The 17,924-nt window shown below is 42.9% G+C and overlaps 1 pseudogene; it reads left to right on the top strand.

The window, feature by feature from the left end:
• The first annotated feature begins 11,196 nt into the window (after window positions 1-11,196).
• Window positions 11,197-15,476, top strand: LOC119506907 (annotated as a pseudogene).
• The last annotated feature ends 2,448 nt before the right edge of the window (window positions 15,477-17,924 follow it).

Here is a 17,924-nt window from a genome sequence, read left to right as displayed (position 1 = left end):
TCTGCGAATCTATATCTTTTAATTGGGGAGTTTAATCCATTTACATTCAACGTTATAACCGTGAAGGCATTTCTTGAATCAGCCATCTTATCCTTTGGTTTATGTTTGTCATATGTTTCCCCTCTGTCTATTAATATCCTTTATTGTACCCATACCGAATCTCTTTAGTACTGAACCTTTCTCCAAGTCTCTCTGTCCTTTCTTTGTTTCTCTGTCTGTAGGGCTCCCTTGAGTATCTCCAGTAGGGCAGGTCTCTTGTTAGCAAATTCTCTCAGCATTTGTTTGTCTGTGAAAAATTTAAGCTCTCCCTCAAATTTGAAGGAGAGCTTTGCTGGATAAAGTATTCTTGGCTGGAAATTTTTCTCACCCAGAATTTTAAATATATCGTGCCACTGCCTTCTTGCCTCCATGGTGGCTGCTGAGTAGTCACTACTTAGTCTTATGCTGTTTCCTTTGTATGTGGTGAATTGCTTTTCTCTTGCTGCTTTCAGAACTTGCTCCTTCTCTTCTGTGTTTGACAGTGTGATCAGTATATGTCTCGGAGTGGGTTTATTTGGATTTATTCTATTTGGGGTTCGCTGAGCATTTATGATTTGTGTATTTATGTTGTTTAGAAGATTTGGGAAGTTTTCCCCAACAATTTCTTTGAATACTCTTCCTAGACCTTTACCCTTTTCTTCCCCTTCTGGGACTCCAATGAGTCTTATATTTGGACGTTTCATATTATCTATCATATCCCTGAGGTCCATTTCGATTTTTTCAATTTTTTTCCCCATTCTTTCTTTTATGCTTTCATTTTCCATTCTGTCATCTTCGAGGTCACTGATTCATTGTTCAACTTCCTCTAGTCTTGTACTATGAGTGTCCAGAATCTTTTTAATTTGGTCAACAGTTTCTTTAATTTCCATAAGATCATCCATTTTTTTATTTAGTCTTGCAATGTCTTCTTTATGCTCTTCTAGGGTCTTCTTGATTTCCTTTGTCTCCCGTACTATGGTCTCATTGTTCATCTTTAGTTCTTTGAGTAGCTGCTCTAGGTGTGTCTCTTCTGGTCTTTTGATTTGGGTGCTTGGGCTTGGGTTATCCATATCGTCTGGTTTTTTCATATGCGTTATAATTTTCTGTTGTTTTTGGCCTCGTGGCATTTGCTGAACTTGATAGGGTTCTTTTAGGATTTGTAGACCAATTGAAGTCCTTATCTCTAATTTATCAGATCTACAGCTTCGTGGAGTAGACTTTCTCTAACTAACCAGCAGGTGTCGTCCACGAGCCACCTGTTCTCCACAAGCCAGTTCTCCCCTGCTTAGCCTTTTTGGTGAGTGGGGGAGTGAGTCTTGTGGGGTCCAATTGGTGTACCAAGCTTGCGTGTGTAGTTGGTGTTGCCTGCCCTGTATATGGGGCGTGTTTCTGGGCAGTCAGGGAGGGGGGGGTGGCTCTAAGAATCAAATCTCCCTGGTGATCCTAGAGTTTTAAAGCTGCTGCAATCGTCTAATCCTTCAGTTCAGTCCTGCCAGTTTGTCTCTGCCACTGACCCACAAGTCCTTGGTATTGGCGTATGGCTCCTGAGACTTGCAAGTGGGACCCTCTTCCGTCCGTGCACCCCGGGTCCTCTGTTGAGGGATGACTGTGCTATGTCACAGGTGAGTGCCATCCCCCCAGGGCAGTTCTGGGCTGCTGGGCTGTGTAGGGAGGCTCCCAGTCTGATGAAATGATGGCTGAATGGGGCTTTGTTAATTCACACTGCTCTACCTTCCCAACTCTGGGACAATCAGCTGAGGTTGCAGGGAAGGCTAATGTCCATGCCCAGTTTTGTGGTGTGTGCCTGTTATTTGAAGCACTTCCGTCACACTGGGTTGTCTGGGGCAGTTCTGGGCTATGGGGCTGGCGATGGGCAGGAGTGTTTCCTGTCCACCAGGATGATGGCTGTGAGCGGACACCCCCCTTTTCTTGGGAAGTTGTGGTGTTTAGTGAATTTTCTCAGCCACTGGATTATTGCGTTTTGTCTTAGAGCTCTCCTAGTTCTGCTCTTGACTTGACCTGCCCAAATTGCAAGTCTTTGAAGCTTTCTGTATTGGGCTTCTTAGAGTAATTGTTTTAGAAAAAGAAAAAAGGATTAAAAAAAAAAAAAAAAAACGGGCCCTCCTCAGAGATCTAATGGGTTATTGAAATGCTAAGAGACAAAGCAACCAGGGCCATTAAGGAAAGGTCCACAGGGCAGAGAGATCAGCTTTTCTTCGGGATTTGCATATGCGCCTCAGGGCCTGAGCTTGGGCCTGGGCTCTGCCCTTCCCCTTTCTATGTTCACCAGAACTCCAAAAATCCTCCGCTTTTATTTTGGAGTTTTTCGTGTTGTTTTTTTTCTATGCCTGTCTCCTCTCTGCTGGGCTGGCTGCTCTCAGATTCTCTGGTGTCTGGTCTCAGTCTATCTATGGTTGGAGTTTGGATCAGTAGAATGAGTTTCTGATAAGGGCTGCCACTGCAGTTCTCCCTTCTCCTTCCCGGAGCTGACAGCCCCTCCTCCCACGGGACTGAGCCTTGCAGGGAGGGGCGCGGGTCCCCTGGCCGCAAAAACTTACAGATTTCGCTGATCTCAGCAGTTCCACGTTTTCATGAGTGTTGTATGAAGTATGCCCAAAGGCAGATTGCTCTGTGGTGTCCAGTCCATGCAGTTCCTGGCTTTCTACCTACTTTCCTGGAGGAGTAACTAAAACATACAGCTCACCAGTCTGCCATCTTGCCCCGCCTCCTCCGGATTGACTTTTATAAAGGGGATTTATTAGGTTACAATGTTACAGTTCTAAGACCATAAAAGTGTCCAAACTAAGGCATCAACAAGAGAATATTTTCACTGAAGAATGGCCGATGGTGTCTAGAACACCACTGTCAGCTGGGAAGGCACGTGGCTGGTGTCTGTTGGTCCTTTGCTCCAGGGCTATGTTTCAAAATGGCTTTCTCTTCTTTCTCCCAGGGTATTTCTCCAAGAATCGGGGATCCTCTAAGCTTCTCTGGGGTAAACTCTGGGCTTCATCTCTTAGCTAAGCATTTCCAAACATCCTTCTGTCTGCATCTCCAAGCATCTCCAAGCATCAGCTTTTAACAGCCATCTTCAAAATTTCCCTCTCAGCTACTCTGAGCTCCTTCTGTCTGTGAGCTCTCTTACAGTTCTCCCAGGATTTAAGACCCACCTTGAATGGACAGAGTCCATATCTCCATGGAAATAATTTAATCAAAGTATCACCCAGAGGTGATTGAGTCATATCTCCATGGGAACATTCAATCAAGAGATTAATGTCTGCCCTCACAAGACTGCATTGAAGAACATGGCTTTTGGGGGACATAATATGTCCAAACTGGCATAGAGAGTGAGGTCAAGAGATAGAATCAAAAAAGATCCTGGGATATTGAGTCTGGGTGGCTGGAGAGAATTGTGGTCTTTAGAAAGAAATTACTTGCTTTAAAGCTATTCTCCTCTAATAGAATAGTGTGGTGGTTTGAAGCTGTTATGTATCCCAGGAAAGGTCATGTTCTTTTAACCCATTCCTGTGGATGTAGACCTATTGTGGGTGGGACCTTTTGATTAGGTTGTTTCAATTGAGATGTGACCCACCCTTTTCAAGGTGGGCCTTAATCCTCTTACTGGAGTCCTTTAGGAGAGGATAAAACACATACGGAAGCAGAGAGATGAAATGAAGAGAAGCTCCTAGAGAAAAACCTTGGAGAAACTAAGAAAGAACCCACAGAAGCTCAAAGAGGAGGCCACTGGCATCAGAAGCTGAAAGCAATGAAACCCAGGAGAGAAGGACCAGCAGACACTGGCCATGTGCCTTCCCATATGACAGGTGTCCCGGATGCCAGCCACCTGTCTTCAGAGTCCAGGTATTGTCCTGTTAATGCCTTGAGATGGACCTTTTCACAGCCTAAGAACTGTAAATCATAAGTTAATAAATCCCCATTGTAAAAGCCAATCCATTTCTGAAATATTGCATTCCAGTCAGGTTTAGCAAACCAAAACAAATAGCCATTGTATTCTATCGAAATGCATTGCAATATTCAGAGAATTTTAAAAGTTTGAAACACCTTAACAGTTTAAAACCCCAGGATGGCTATGAAGTGAATGATGGTTTTGTATTAAGGTACTGAGAAAGGAGAAAGAAGGAAATTCAATTAATTTAGGTAGAAAGCAGTTTAGTTTAGAGATCCCCTGCAAAAGACAACCTTTTCTCCATGTTTTCTGTTCTGACCCTGGGAAAGAAATAGTCATGGAGAGCAGAGTGTTCTTTCCCTTAACCTTAGAATACAAGTTCTTAATCGGGGTTTCTTAGATCCCTTTGAGGTTTAGGGAGTTCATAAAGTATCTAAAATTCTTTGTAAAATTTTTGGTGTTTTGTGAAGATGTGGATACTTCTGGGGGCAGAGGAAAGAGGCGACTTTAGCTTTTGTCACATTTTCTAAGGGATCTGGTTTCCAAACCCCATCTTAGAAGAATCTTAGAGAACTACCGTCAATCTACACTCAGCTTCATTCCACATCCGAGTTTTGATCCAGAGCCTGGATGACCTGTGGGTACTGGGAGAGAGAAAGCCCAGAAAGTATAAGAGGTAATGGGAAACAAACACAAGACAGAGCAGGGGCCAGCTTCTGACAGCTTCCTCCTTTTTCTCTTTTGCTAAGAGAATAGTATGCAAGTATTTCCTCCACTTGAAGAGTTGGAAGACTGAAGGCCTATTTATTTTGCAAGAGCTGTTCTTTTGTACCCACCACCCCAGGCATATAAACCCATGCACAGCAAGTACTTTTCAGGAGGCTAATTGATTAAGGGACCCTTTCCAAAATTTCTGCTCAGGGCTCAAATACTAAGGCCATCTGAAAGCAACACTTTCTCCAATGTTGTTTCCTGCTTCCCATAATAACCCACTGCACCAGGCTAACTAACTGACACGTTTGCCTGGCTTCCACTTTATACTGATCCATCACATGACTTACTGTTAGGGTCTAATACAACTGCAGTGCCCAGTTGCTTCTTCTTGGCTTCCCAACATCAGAATCCACTTCCTAGCTGTGGGGAATCCCTCACTGCCCACTAAAGAGGCCAGAATGGAAAGGTGTTTCCTCTCCCATCCCTCTGGCATCAGAACGAAGATACGAAAGCTGCTTGGGCCAATCCAACACTTCCACCAGGGACTTTGACTCTTGAATGAGTGACACTGAGACAAATGATGAGATCAGGTTCACGGCCCTGGTAGAGGTGGGGTAGCAGCGGCAGCTGTGTGGCTTCAGTGTTGGGTGCTGGTGGCCAGGTGTGATTTGGCAGATTTAGAGTCCTGGCAGCCTTGTTTCTGCTGCCCAGCCCCCCTCGATGCCTGCTGTTTTTAAATTGTGTTTTTCCAGCCTTCCTATCCATGTTCTCAGCTACCTGATATCCTTCCCACAGATTCCTTTTGGATGAGTTAGACAGATTTGGTTTCCGTTGCTTGCATTTGGGAACCCTGAGCAAGAAGAAAGATGGTCTCTCAGGCCCTTTGCAGCAACATGGTGGAAACAGAGGCTCCAGTCCTTAAAACAGTTTCCCATTAGTCTCCCTAGTTAGTAAAGTGTGCCCAACAGACCAGCACAGGGACCTAACAGTCCCATCTAGAGGGGTCTCCTGGCAAACAGACTGGGCTGTCCTCTTCAATAGGAGGTGGGCCACTTGGGATAAAGGTAAGGCTGTTTCCCTGACCTTCTGGCGGAGTGGACTTATTCTATTTTGTTTTCCAAGGTAATATAGGGTAGAAGATCTTTGTGCTGACAGCTTCCTTGGAGCTTGGGCTGTTTGACAAGAAGAGTTTTCTCTGTTTGGGTCTGAACCATCGTATAAACTACCTCTTCTTTTTAAAATGAACTTTTTAATGCTTTGGAAAAATGACAAATATTTATCAGTTTTAAAATTCAGGAACTATCACAAAGAACATAAAGATTTCTCAAACATTTAAATGACATGTATCTTTCTAGACACATTTATCACTCATTCATCATTCATCCATTCATTCAACAATGAGTGCTTACTCCATGCCAGGGGATTGATGTTTCAAGACACGTTGCCCCTGGCCCTGCCCCCTGGCAGGATGGTCTATTGAAGAAGACCAACTTTGATCAAGAGATGGCATGTGACTTTGTCTCCCACAGGTATGGACACCTGCAAATGGCTAATCTTAGCATCTGTTTTTAGTTTCCTCATTGCTCAAGTAAATACTATGCAACTGGTTGACTTCAACAATGGGAATTTATTGGCTCCTGGTTTTGAGGCTAGGAAAAATCCAATTCAAAGTGTCATCAAGGCAATGTTTTCTTCCCGAGAACTTGTGATCTGGGGCTGGCTGCTGGTGATCCTTGGCTCTGGGCTCCTCTGTTGCATGGCAATGCACATGGCGGCCTCTACTGGCATCTCCCTTCTCTTCCCAGTTCCATTGACCTTTGGCTTCTTGTTTCCATGGCTTTTTCTCTCTGTCTGAATTCCACTCTGCTTATAAAGGACTCCAGTTATAGGATTAAGACCCATCCTGATTGAGGTGGGCCACACCTTAACTGAAGTAACCTCATCAAAAGGTCCTACATACAATGGGTTCACACCCACAGTCACGGATTAAGTTTAAGAACATGTTTTTCTGGAGTGCATAGCTCCAAACCACCATAGCTTCTAAAATGGATTTCCTCTTCCTAACTCTGTAAAATCATCTTCCTTCTCAAATATTTAACAGACTAAGATTAGTAATTTTTCTTATCTTCCCCTAGATTTATTTTTAATATTGCAAATCTGGGTGAGATAGTGAGAAAATAATAAAAAACATCCCAACCATCTTTGTTAACTTTATGACTTGGAAGACCAGACTCTTAGCAATGTGAATCCCCACACTTTTCTGATTGACCCCATTCCTTCTGCCAGTTGAATACCTATTTGGTTTGGTTTTCCCTTCTTTTGTTTGCTCTTTTGTTGAGATGGTGCAATCTAGCCATTTCATTATTGAGTAACATGATCTGGGCACCTGGGCTTCGTTCCCAGCCTCTGCCATGAGAGGGTCAGCTGCCTGTGAAGGTTCTCTGGACATGTCCTGACCTTCTTCCCCTTTACCTAATGCCTATGAATCACTGCTCTGTGTTACACCCGTATCTATGTGTCCAGCTTATCAACCCAAACTCAGAAGTCCCTGTCTTGGTTGGCTAAAGCTGCCAGAATTGCAGTTTACCAAAAATAGACTGGGTTTTAACAACGGGGTTTTATTAGCTTACAAATTTACAGTTCTAAGTCTGTGAAAATGTCCAACTCAAGGCATCAGCAGGATGATCCCTGGACTCTGAAGACAGGCTGCTGGCATCTGGGGCACCTCTGTCACATGGGAAGGCACATGGCTGGCGTCTGCTGGTCCTTCTCTCCCAGGTTTTGTTGCTTTCAGCTTCTGGTTCTAGTGGCTTCCTCTCTGAGCTTCTGTGGGTCCTCTCTGCTTCTCTGGGGCTTTTCTCTATGAGTATCTCTTAGCTTCTGTATGAGTTTGCCCTCTTATAAAGGACTCCAGCGAGAGGATCAGGTCCTACTCTGAATGAGATGAATCACATGTCAACTGAAATAGTCTAATCAAAAGGTCCCATCTACAAAAGATCTGCACCCACAGGAATGGGTTAAAAGAACATGGCCTTTTCTGGGATACATAACAGCTTCAAACTCACCACAGACCCTATTGGAAGAAACTATACAAAATAAATAGGGATGTAAAAATTAGCAGGGAGACCACTGGGAAAAACAAAAGCATATTTAAATAAAACAGTGGAGTCCCCAAATCAATCCTAATCTTAGACATTTAAATGTGAACAATACCCATCTATGGTGAAACAGGAAGTAATTATTTTCTGGTCAAAGATAGAGATTCATACATTGTTTTGGGATCTGAATCTCACACCTAATTCTGACCACAGACCAAAGGTCCTCCTGTTATCTTTGCATGGGTCTTGGGTGTTGTCTGAAAACTCTTCATACAGGAAAGGGGAAGGGACCCCACAGACATTATACACCAATATGTGCCAGGTATCCACCAGACAGCCATAAACACGACCCCATCGCGTCCTCCCTACCACCTAGAAGGAAAGCACTCATTCTTATTTTATATGAAGATATTGGAGCCCAGAGAAATTAAAGAACTTGCTCAAGATAACCCAACTAGTAAGGTAGTGGGAATTGGATTTTGATTCCAGGATTCTCTGACTCCAAAGAGTTTATATTCTCTTTGTATGGCAGTTTATATTCTCAAAACACATAGCCCCTTCATGTATAATCTGTGTTCATAATTTGACCTAGAAGTGGCTGCAGTGTGCAAAAGAAAGTATATGGGACCCAGAATTAGAAAATTTGGATACCAGTGCCAGTCTGTTTTTCAGTAGTTTATTTTGTGAATGTAGTCAAGTCACTTACATTTTTGATAACTCCTTTTACTGTGTTTATCTTTGTTTTAACTTTTAGAAGGGAACCAATGACACTGTGTTACTTGTATAAGGTGAGGATAATATATAGACATTTAGAAAGGATGTCATATATGATAGTGCTTGAGAAGTAAAAATTCCTAAATCAAACAGTATTATTTGCTGTCAATATTTAGAGACAGTAATCAAAACCTAGTGCTTATCTGGCATGTGACAGAGCAGTCAACTTAGTTTCTACAGCTGGAGGTTGTTTTTGCATCCCCCGTGGAAAAGAGCCAACTCTTCAGAGGGGCCATGTATTTATTTACTTGACCTTTAGATATAGGCAGTCCATTGGGTCCCAGGGTTCCCTTCTTTGGGATAATATACAAGTAAGGAATTTGGGGTTACAATATAATTTTTTTGTTCTTGTGGTTGCTCAGCCTGGTTTGTAGGAAGTGCATGGACTTTGGAGTCAGAGAATCTTGGAATCAAAATCCAATTCCCACTACCTTACTAGTTGGGTTATCTTGAGCAAGTTTTTAAATTTCTCTGGGCTCCAATATCTTCATATAAAATAAGAATGAGTGCTTTCCTTCTAGGTGGTAGGGAGGACGCGATGGGATCATGTTTATGGCTGTCTGGTGGATATCTGGCACATATTGGTGAATAAAGTCTGTGGGGTCCTTTCCCCTTTCCTGTATGAAGAGTTTTCAAACAACACCCAAGACCCATGCAAAGATAACAGGAGGACCTTTGGTCTGTGGTCAGAATTAGGTGTGAGATTCAGATCCCAAAACAATGTATGAATCTCTATCTTGAAAAATGGGATTTCCGGATAAAAACTAGTCATTTCAGCATAGTTAATATTGACCAAAAAAAAGAGTAAAATTTGGATCACAGTCTATATTTCCAGAAATTCCAGACATTTATAAAAATAAAATTAAAAAAAAAGATTACTTTTTTGCACTAAGCACTAGATGTTGGAAGTATTTATTCTTTAGTTTCTCTACTTTAGGTCTTGTTGAACTGGCTCGGTAACCAGATAAATTTCTTCACTTTTCTTAGTGAAACTTCCCAAATGGAGAAATAAAGCATTTATTCCATTTTGCTGGGCAGTAAGTGCCATGTGCTTGGGGATTCTTGGCATCAGATAAGTACTTTAAAACAACACAGTTCTCTTTTCTGGAACTGGGTACACCTAAAATATTGTTGTTGAAGGAAGTAAATCAAACGTCAAACCCTATAATGCTCTACTCATCACTTCACCAAGAAAGCTGGGTAGGGCATTTCTAGTGAAATATAAACACATAACTGAATGCAAATTTCCTGCAAATTATTTTCATAGTAAAAAATATTATTTCATTGTGACTTCTGCTCTCATTTTAGCATTTTACATGGAAGATAACCCTCAAGATGACCAACCAAAAAATGAATCAATTGCTCTCTTTGGGTAGATAAAAAAAGAAAAGAAAAGAAAAGAAACGAAAAGAAGCAGCAGAAACAAAGGCTAAAAGTAAAGAAACAAACAAACAAAAAAGACAGCAACAGCAACCCAGGCAGGAAAGCCAGCTAGTGCCCTGCCAAATCCTACCTGAACTCCCCCAGCTAAGAACAGCAAAGATGACTGGTTGTGTTGGAATTCATGGGGCATCAGATGAGTACTTTAAAACAACACGGTTCTCTTTTCTGGAATTGGTTACTTCGAAATGTAACTTCAGACCCTTCTCAACCCAAAGCAGAGAAAATGAAGAAGGAAACTCTCTCCACAGTAGCTTCCACCTAAATCAGCCACATCACACTGGAGTGGAAGCCCTAAAAGCTGAAAAGGCCACACCGAAAGTGTCCACACTCACAGGAAGGCAACTGGAGACACCTGCCTCAGGCATTTCAGGGTTAGGAACAGTTAAAGGAGCACCGGTCCCAGGAGGCATCCTTCTTCCCAACCATGGAGTCCACCCTGGAGAAGGCTGAAGGCCAAGTTGGCTTTGATCAGGCCACCAGCTAGAGGGCCAGCAGGGTGCTAGGAAGCTGGATGACAGCAGGGTGGTCTGGGTCAGTGTGATGGGCCATGGGATGGAGAGAAAGCAGCATTAGACTGACCCTGACCGCCACACACTGGGTGTCATCAACAAAGTTAATACCTACACAACTGGCTGGTCCTAAAATAATGCATTTTTTTTTTTCCACTGGGGAGTGAGGGAGCTAACCCAGACAAAGCCTGACATAATAAGATAAAGCCTAATATGCTAACCAGACCTGAAATTTCCCACTGCTAGTCAAAGCTAGTGGTCAGCAATTTCAGGAGGAAACAAGAGGGAACTGGCTCTTGGCTCTCATTACTATTCTGTTAACTGTGCCCAGATTATAACTTCTAAGGTCAGCTCCATTTGTACAGAGCTGATTGAGCGATAAGAGAGCCAAAAATCACCGGAAAAAACAGTAAACGTGATCTGGGGGTGCCAGTATGGAGAAGACAAGAGTGGCTGAAACTTTCTGGTCAAGCACTGGTAGTGACAAGGTCACTCTGGTATTGTGTGACCTGCTTCTCAGCAGTGGGTTTCGTGCCCGGTCTAGACAGGGAGTGCTGCAGATGACCAACATCCATTGTTTTTTCTTTCAAGGCTAACATTTCAAAGCTACCTTATTCAATTCCAGGCCCTGCAAGGTGTGCTTTCCATGTGTCACCTCATTTGCTATTCACGCCACCCTGGAGGTAGGTATTATAAAAGTTCCATTTTAAAGACTGGGAAACGAGGCTTGGAGGAAATGAGGCCCCCACTCAAGGTCAAGTTAAAGGCCCAGAGCAGGGATTCCAGCCCAGCTATGCATGCAGACATGAAGAGTCGGGCTGTTACACGGGCACAGGGGAGAGAAGGGCAGATGCAGGGAGTCAGTGGAAGAGAAAGCCACAGTGATTTTCCAGGTTGATCAAAGAGGAACCTCTGATCTAGTCATTGTAACCGGCAAACCCAGGTAGCTGCTGGTGAAAATCGGGGTCAGGATCTCCGATGGCATGTACCCCAGCCAAGTGTGCCTCATTTTGTCACTGGGAGAGCTTATCTCTCCATTTTCTACTTTCTTCTCCAGATTGGGCATGGTCATTTGGACCGGCACCCCAGCGTGGTGAATGTCACCCTACACCCTCAACGATCACAGGTGTGGTATGGAAGTGGCTCAGGATCCAGGCAGGTGTGAGCTGAGTTAGACAGTTACCTCTGAATCCCAGCTCTGCCATTTCCTCGCTGTGTGTCCTGAGCGTAGTGGCTGAGTCTCTCTGAATTAGTCTCCTCATCTGTAAATGGCTACAAGAATTCTGACACTGAAGGGCTGCAGTAAGGATCAAATAATATGACAAATGCAAAGGGCTCAGCATGTTGTCTGGCACAGAAAGTCTTCCAAAGTGGCAGCCATTCTTATTATATTGATTTTTTTTTAAACTGCCATTTGTAATGTTTTCTCCCCCTACTTAAGAATATATAACTGGAGCGTGTGCCTTGTGATGAAAGCACCCAAGATCACCCAGAATGTATTTTTGTCACAAGTCAAATATCAGGTCAAAGAAATAAAGGGCACAAAAGAATGTGTTTGAAATGTCATGGATATGTAATTAGCAAAGACCAGAAAGTAACAAACTCTTCAGGACAAATAACTTTGTTTCTTTAACAAATAATTGCAATGGAAAGAAAAAAAGAGGGAATCTGAACCTCAAAACTAAAAGAACTTAGACTTATCAACCAAATGCAAGTTATAGACTGTGTTTGGATCTTTTGTGTGTGTGTGTTTGTGTGTGTGTGTGTGTGTGTGTGTGTGTGTGTTTGGACATTAATTTGAATAATCAACTAAAAAAGAAAAAAGTAGAACATTATGAGACAAGTAAAGAAATTTAAGCATTGTCTAGGTAGATAGTGACATTAGGGCATTATTTCAGTTTTCTAGGTGTGTTAATAGTGTTGTGGTTTTTGCCTTTTAAAATATCCTTGTCTCTTAGAGATACATGCTGAAATATTTATGAAGGCCGTGATGAGAGTTCTGGGATTTGCTTCAGTGGGGAGGGAGGAAGGAGGGGAGTAGGAAAATAGGTGTGAGGGTAGACGGCATAAGATTGGCCCTGGGTAGATAACTGTAGAAGGTGGATGATGAGTTTGTTATGACGTGGCCTCTCTACTTTGCATATGTTTGAAACATTCCACTATAAAAAGATACAAGTATGTGGAGAACATATTTCCATGTCATTATGTATTTTTCTATAACATGAGTGTTTAATCTAGCATTCCATCGTATTGATCATCATAATTTGTTGCTGCAATTTTCCATTGTCAAACTTTTAAGTGGTTTCCTTTTTTTCACAAATCTTTATCCACAACTCGGTTTCTTTAGAATAGATCCCTGGAAATGAAACTGCTGGCAGGCACATGTTAAAGGCTTTGGTCGCAATGTTGCCGAAACATCCTCCATCGGTGATAGCCCTGTTTGTCTCTCCTTTGATACCACAATCCTGGACCTCTACCAGCATTTCCCCAATTGGATATGAAGGACTTAAACAACAGGCTTGAGATATTGTCCTGCTAGAGGGCAGTCCCAAAGCATCTCTTGAGAGTCTGTTTCAGATTTGCTTGATTTTTTTTTTCTTTTCCTAAAATATGCTGTAAATGCTATTGATCATGCATTGGCCTTGATCTAGAACTTCGATTTTGAGAATGGCAAATTAAGCAACCAACTAACAAGACTCTCTTGTTTGATGTCACAAGAGCATAGGAGAAAATACTGAAACACAAAAGACCATGCTTGCAAGGAAATTACATTAAATATGAAGAGGTAAGGCAAATATACATGAAACCTTTGTGTTCTCTCTCCCTTTCCCAACATAGTGACCTCAGCAAAAAAAGGAAGAATAATAAGAAGAAGACTATCTCCCTAACAGTCTTCTTGGCTGAGGATGGGGGGACTGGTGGAGGAAGCACCCATGTTCCCAAACCAATCATCTGGGCTGAGGAAACAGATTACCTGGAAGGAGAGGTTTCGACCACTTGGCCCGGTAATGATGACAATGAGCATAGGGCACCTCCAATTGACCATTACATCCTTCCCAGGGCCCCACAGGTTGCTCGGGAACCCAATATTGACCACAGCCCTCTTCCCAAATCACTACCTGTGCTGGTTTCGATGTATTGTGGCCCCACAAATGCCATTATCTTTCATGCAATCTTGTGGGGACAGATTAGTTAATATTTTTGATTAAGGTGTGACCTTTTGATTGGATGTTTCCATGGAGATGCGCCCCACCCAACTGGGTGATGACTTTGACTGGATAATTTCCGTGGAGGTGTGGCCTGGCCCATTCAGCGTAGGCCTTGATTAGTTTACTAGAGCACTATATAAGCTCAAACAGAAGGAGAGGGCTTGCTACAGCCAAGAGGGATGCTTTGAAGAACGCCCAGGAGCTGACACAGTAGCTGCAGCTAAGAGAGGACAAAACACCCCAAGAGCAACATTTTGGAGAATGCCATTTTGAAACGCAACCTGGGATCAAGCAGACACCAGCCACGTGCCTTCCGAGCTAACAGAGGTTTTCCGGGTGCCAATGGTCATCCTTGTCTGAACGTACCCTATTGTAGATGTCTTAACCTGGACACTTTATGGCCTTAAAACTGTAACTGTGTAAACCAAATAAACCCCTTTATAAAAGCCGATCCATTTCTGGTATTTTGGATTCTGGCAGCATTAGCAAACCAGAACACTACCCTACACTGCTTTTCTAGGGAACCTGCCCTACGAAGTGACAGAAGAATCCACTAAAAAACTCTTTCAAGGATCATGTGTCAGTGCAGTGCATTTACCATGTGAACTCAGTGGTCCAGAGAGGTTGAAAGGTTTTGGTTATACTAAGTTTGAGGACTTGGATTCCTTGTTCAGTGCCCTGAGCCTCAATGAAGAGTCTCTAGGTAACAGGGAAAATTCAAATGTACATTGCTGATCAATCACAGGATAAAGAGAGGGATGATGGCTCTTTTGGCCAAGATAGGAATTGGAATTCTAACAAAACAGATACAGACTGGAGGGCTTGTCCTGCCCCAGTCAACTTTGATGACTCCCGCCTTGAAGAGGTGATGATTAGCTTTGGAGACAAGTTTTGTGATGGTTGTGATTCAGAATGGTATCGTGATGGATCGCTACGGTGATCAAGGCAGCAGAGACTATGCCATTTGATCATAGACCCAAACTGGTCTAAAGCCTCGGAGTACTCCCAAGGAAGATGACTCCTCTGCTAGCATTGACCAGTCCAGGCGAGCAGCTTCTGTCTTTGTAGGGGCAGAGTCTGTTGACACAGCTGCTAGAGTGGGGAAGGAGAACGGGCTGTAGTAGGAACAGGAGAAATTGCAGTATCAGCTGGATGAGCCAAAACTAGAACAACGACCTTGGGAAAGACACCCATGTTGGACAAATGAAGAAACTCAGGAACAGAACCTTCGAGGACAGGAAGTGAGTCATCGCAGACAGGGGCCTCCACCATATCTGAAAAAAATGCAAGGAGAGAAAGTGAGGAGTCTCTGGAAAATGAAACACTCGGTAAGGAAGAAGACAGTCACTCACCAACTTCTAAGCCTCCCAAACAGATCAGCTGCTAAAGGTAAGGCCAGCCCCTCCACCAAAGGAGAATAAATGCTTGGGTGAAGCAAAGTTCTCACCCTCCTGCTCCATCTCGGAGCTCAGACAGAGTGGAAATCTACAAGTGGAGGGAAAATGCTTCAGCTCTACCCTCTGTGGAAGGACCAGCAAGGAAAGCACATGAAAATAAAGTAGATGGGGCTAGTGTCCCAAAAAGCCAAAGTGGGAACTCTGTCCATGGTCCAAGAGTTGGAGGGAGCAAAGACCCCTGGAAGGAGTTTGATAGGGAAGATGGCAAAAAGGATCAAGATGCCAGATCTGCACCTGAGCCAAAGGAAACTAAAGAAAACCCAGCCTCTAAGTTCAGTTCTGCAAGCAAGTATCCTGCTCTCTCGGTTGTTGTTGAAGATGGAAACCAGGGGGAAGATGACACCGAATAAACCTCTACATCCCAGGCTTTCTCCTAGTCTCACTCCATCCTGGAACATTCGAGAGCAAATCAAACCTCCATCCAGACAAGAAGCAAGAAAACGCATCTCCTGGAGAACTTTCTTAACTTAAAAACAAACAAACAAACAAACAAAACACCCCACAAAAAAACGCAATGAAATGAAATTCTTTTGCATGCTGCTGCAGTCTTTAAAGCATTGAATTAACTAGCGAATCGCTAGTGTAGCCAGACAGAATGAGGCATACAGTTTTTAAAGGAAAAGTTGTGCATTTTTTGACACCGTGCAGTTGATTAGTGCCCGGGCACCTCCATTTAGCAGAAATGGTAATGCCGGTGATTCAGTATCTGGAATCTGATTGTACAATAGGGCAGGAACAAGGAAAAGTGTGAGATTTCCACCTTTCAATTCATACTTTCCTATTGTGACATATGTGAATTCTGAAACATTATCTAAATGAATTTTCCATCCTTGCAAAGATAGGTTAAATAGTCTCTGAGGTTGTTTTAGTGTCCAGGAAGCTGCTAGCCCTTCCTCTTATTTAATTCTGAGCTTTTGGGGCCAGCCAGGGTGAATTCCTTCATTTTTACCCCAGAGGCAGGTAGCTGGGAGTGAATCTACAGGCCACAAAAGAATCCATCTGCTCTGTGACCAAAATAAATGGGAAGGACGTGGTTTGAAAAAAAGCTTTGGGAGGTGATGAATTCTTTTCACCACGTAATAGGGAAATAGTGGGCCCTCTAATAAATACATAAATGGGTTACTTCCTGGAGCAGGAAGCATTTAAGGGCTCTGGGAAGTCCCAGGTCTTTTACCTGTCTTGATTTTGCCCTTTCTGACAACTATCCTACATAACCACATTCTTTTGCAAACTTGAAGCTTTAAAAATTTAATCTCGTCGTCATTGTCCTGTGTTCCTCAAACTCTTTACCATCATCTCCCCCCAAACCAACTTCTATTTACATCACATACCTAATCTCTTAGATATTTTATATCTCAGCCCCTGGGAGCTGTCAAATGAGAAATCGCTGCTTTTCTAAAGCAAATTGGCTCCTGGAAGTCTTGACTCTCCTTCCTTCCATCCATTCCTGCTCCTGCTTCTTTGATCCCTTTTACACGTCAGAAAACTCCAGGATGAATGGTCTTTGGTGGTGAATAAGGGTGGATGAATTGGGACAGTTAAAAAGGGAGCATTTCTTACAACCTTGGTTAGCTTATTTTTATTTTATTTTTTTACAAGTTTCCTCCTTTCTCTACTGAAATCCCATAGTTTGGATTTATAATGTGGCCTAGACCAGTGCGTGTGGGTTTTTTGTTGTTGTTGTTGTTGTTTGTTTGTTTGTTTTTAGCTTCCCTTGAGAGAATAAATGATGGAGAGAACTGTTTAACAAGGACTTGATTTCTCTTGCAACAAAATAGTTTGACTCGCCCACTTTTATGTGCAGGCAGCTTGGAGGATGCCACCATGTGCTGTATGGGTCCCACCCAGAGATGACACCGGGTGTCTTGTTTGCAAGGCTTTCTCCCATCGGTCACATGGGCTGCACGTGGTGGACATAATGAATCATTTACCCAGTGGACATAAAAGATATTCCAAGTGAATGAATTTTAAATAATTGCCATGGATTGGCTAGTAGCTAGGAATGAGCTTTGAGAGCAATATACCCAAGGGTGAAAGGTTTTCTGTTTTTGTTTTTTTTAACTATTTGCTGTAGATAATGAAAAGATAGGGTTTACTCGCTTCGTGTCTACTCTCTCCTTCCAAATAGTTGTATTCAAAACTTTCTTTCCCATTCCCCTACTCTCCCTGCCTGGTTAAAACAGAAACAGGGATGGATTCATGTCCAGCTCCTGAGTACATGTAAAAGTTGTACAAAAATATCTTCTATGGAAATGATTTGTAATCTGTAGACTTAATACCTGGAAGATGTCTTGAAATGTAAAACCCTCATCCTTTGGGTTGTGGGTTTTGTTTTCTCCAAATAAATCTGATCTTTAAAGTTATACACACACACACACACACACACACACACACACACACACACACACACTTGAAACCATTAGGCAACAAGATTAACAGATATAACAATGTCCTGACTGGTGTCAGCTTATGGGAGCAACAGGAATCACAAACCCTAGGTGAGAGAAAAAGAGAGAGAAGCAAAATATTTAAGTGTTTAAGTATTCCCCAAGTCAGATAATGAATCAGCTACTGGGTTCACACAGTTGACTGGAGGTACTTTAAGGAGACAGATCTGAAGCCCCGATTGCACAACTGCTTCAGTTGGTGATTTCTGATAGCGCAAAAGATCAGAAGGAAGTGTAGCTTGTAATGTGTGGACTTTGGCATCTTGCAGATCTGAGGGTGAAGCCCTTACTTTCAAGCTGTAGCTGTGACATTGGCCAAGCCACTCACCAACCTCGGGCCTCAGTTTCATT

The sequence above is a fragment of the Choloepus didactylus genome, chromosome 12, assembly GCF_015220235.1.
Source record: "Choloepus didactylus isolate mChoDid1 chromosome 12, mChoDid1.pri, whole genome shotgun sequence".
NCBI classification, from domain to species: domain Eukaryota; kingdom Metazoa; phylum Chordata; class Mammalia; order Pilosa; family Megalonychidae; genus Choloepus; species Choloepus didactylus.
Note: the sequence above shows the minus strand (reverse complement) of the source record. Positions and strands in the feature narration are given on the sequence as shown.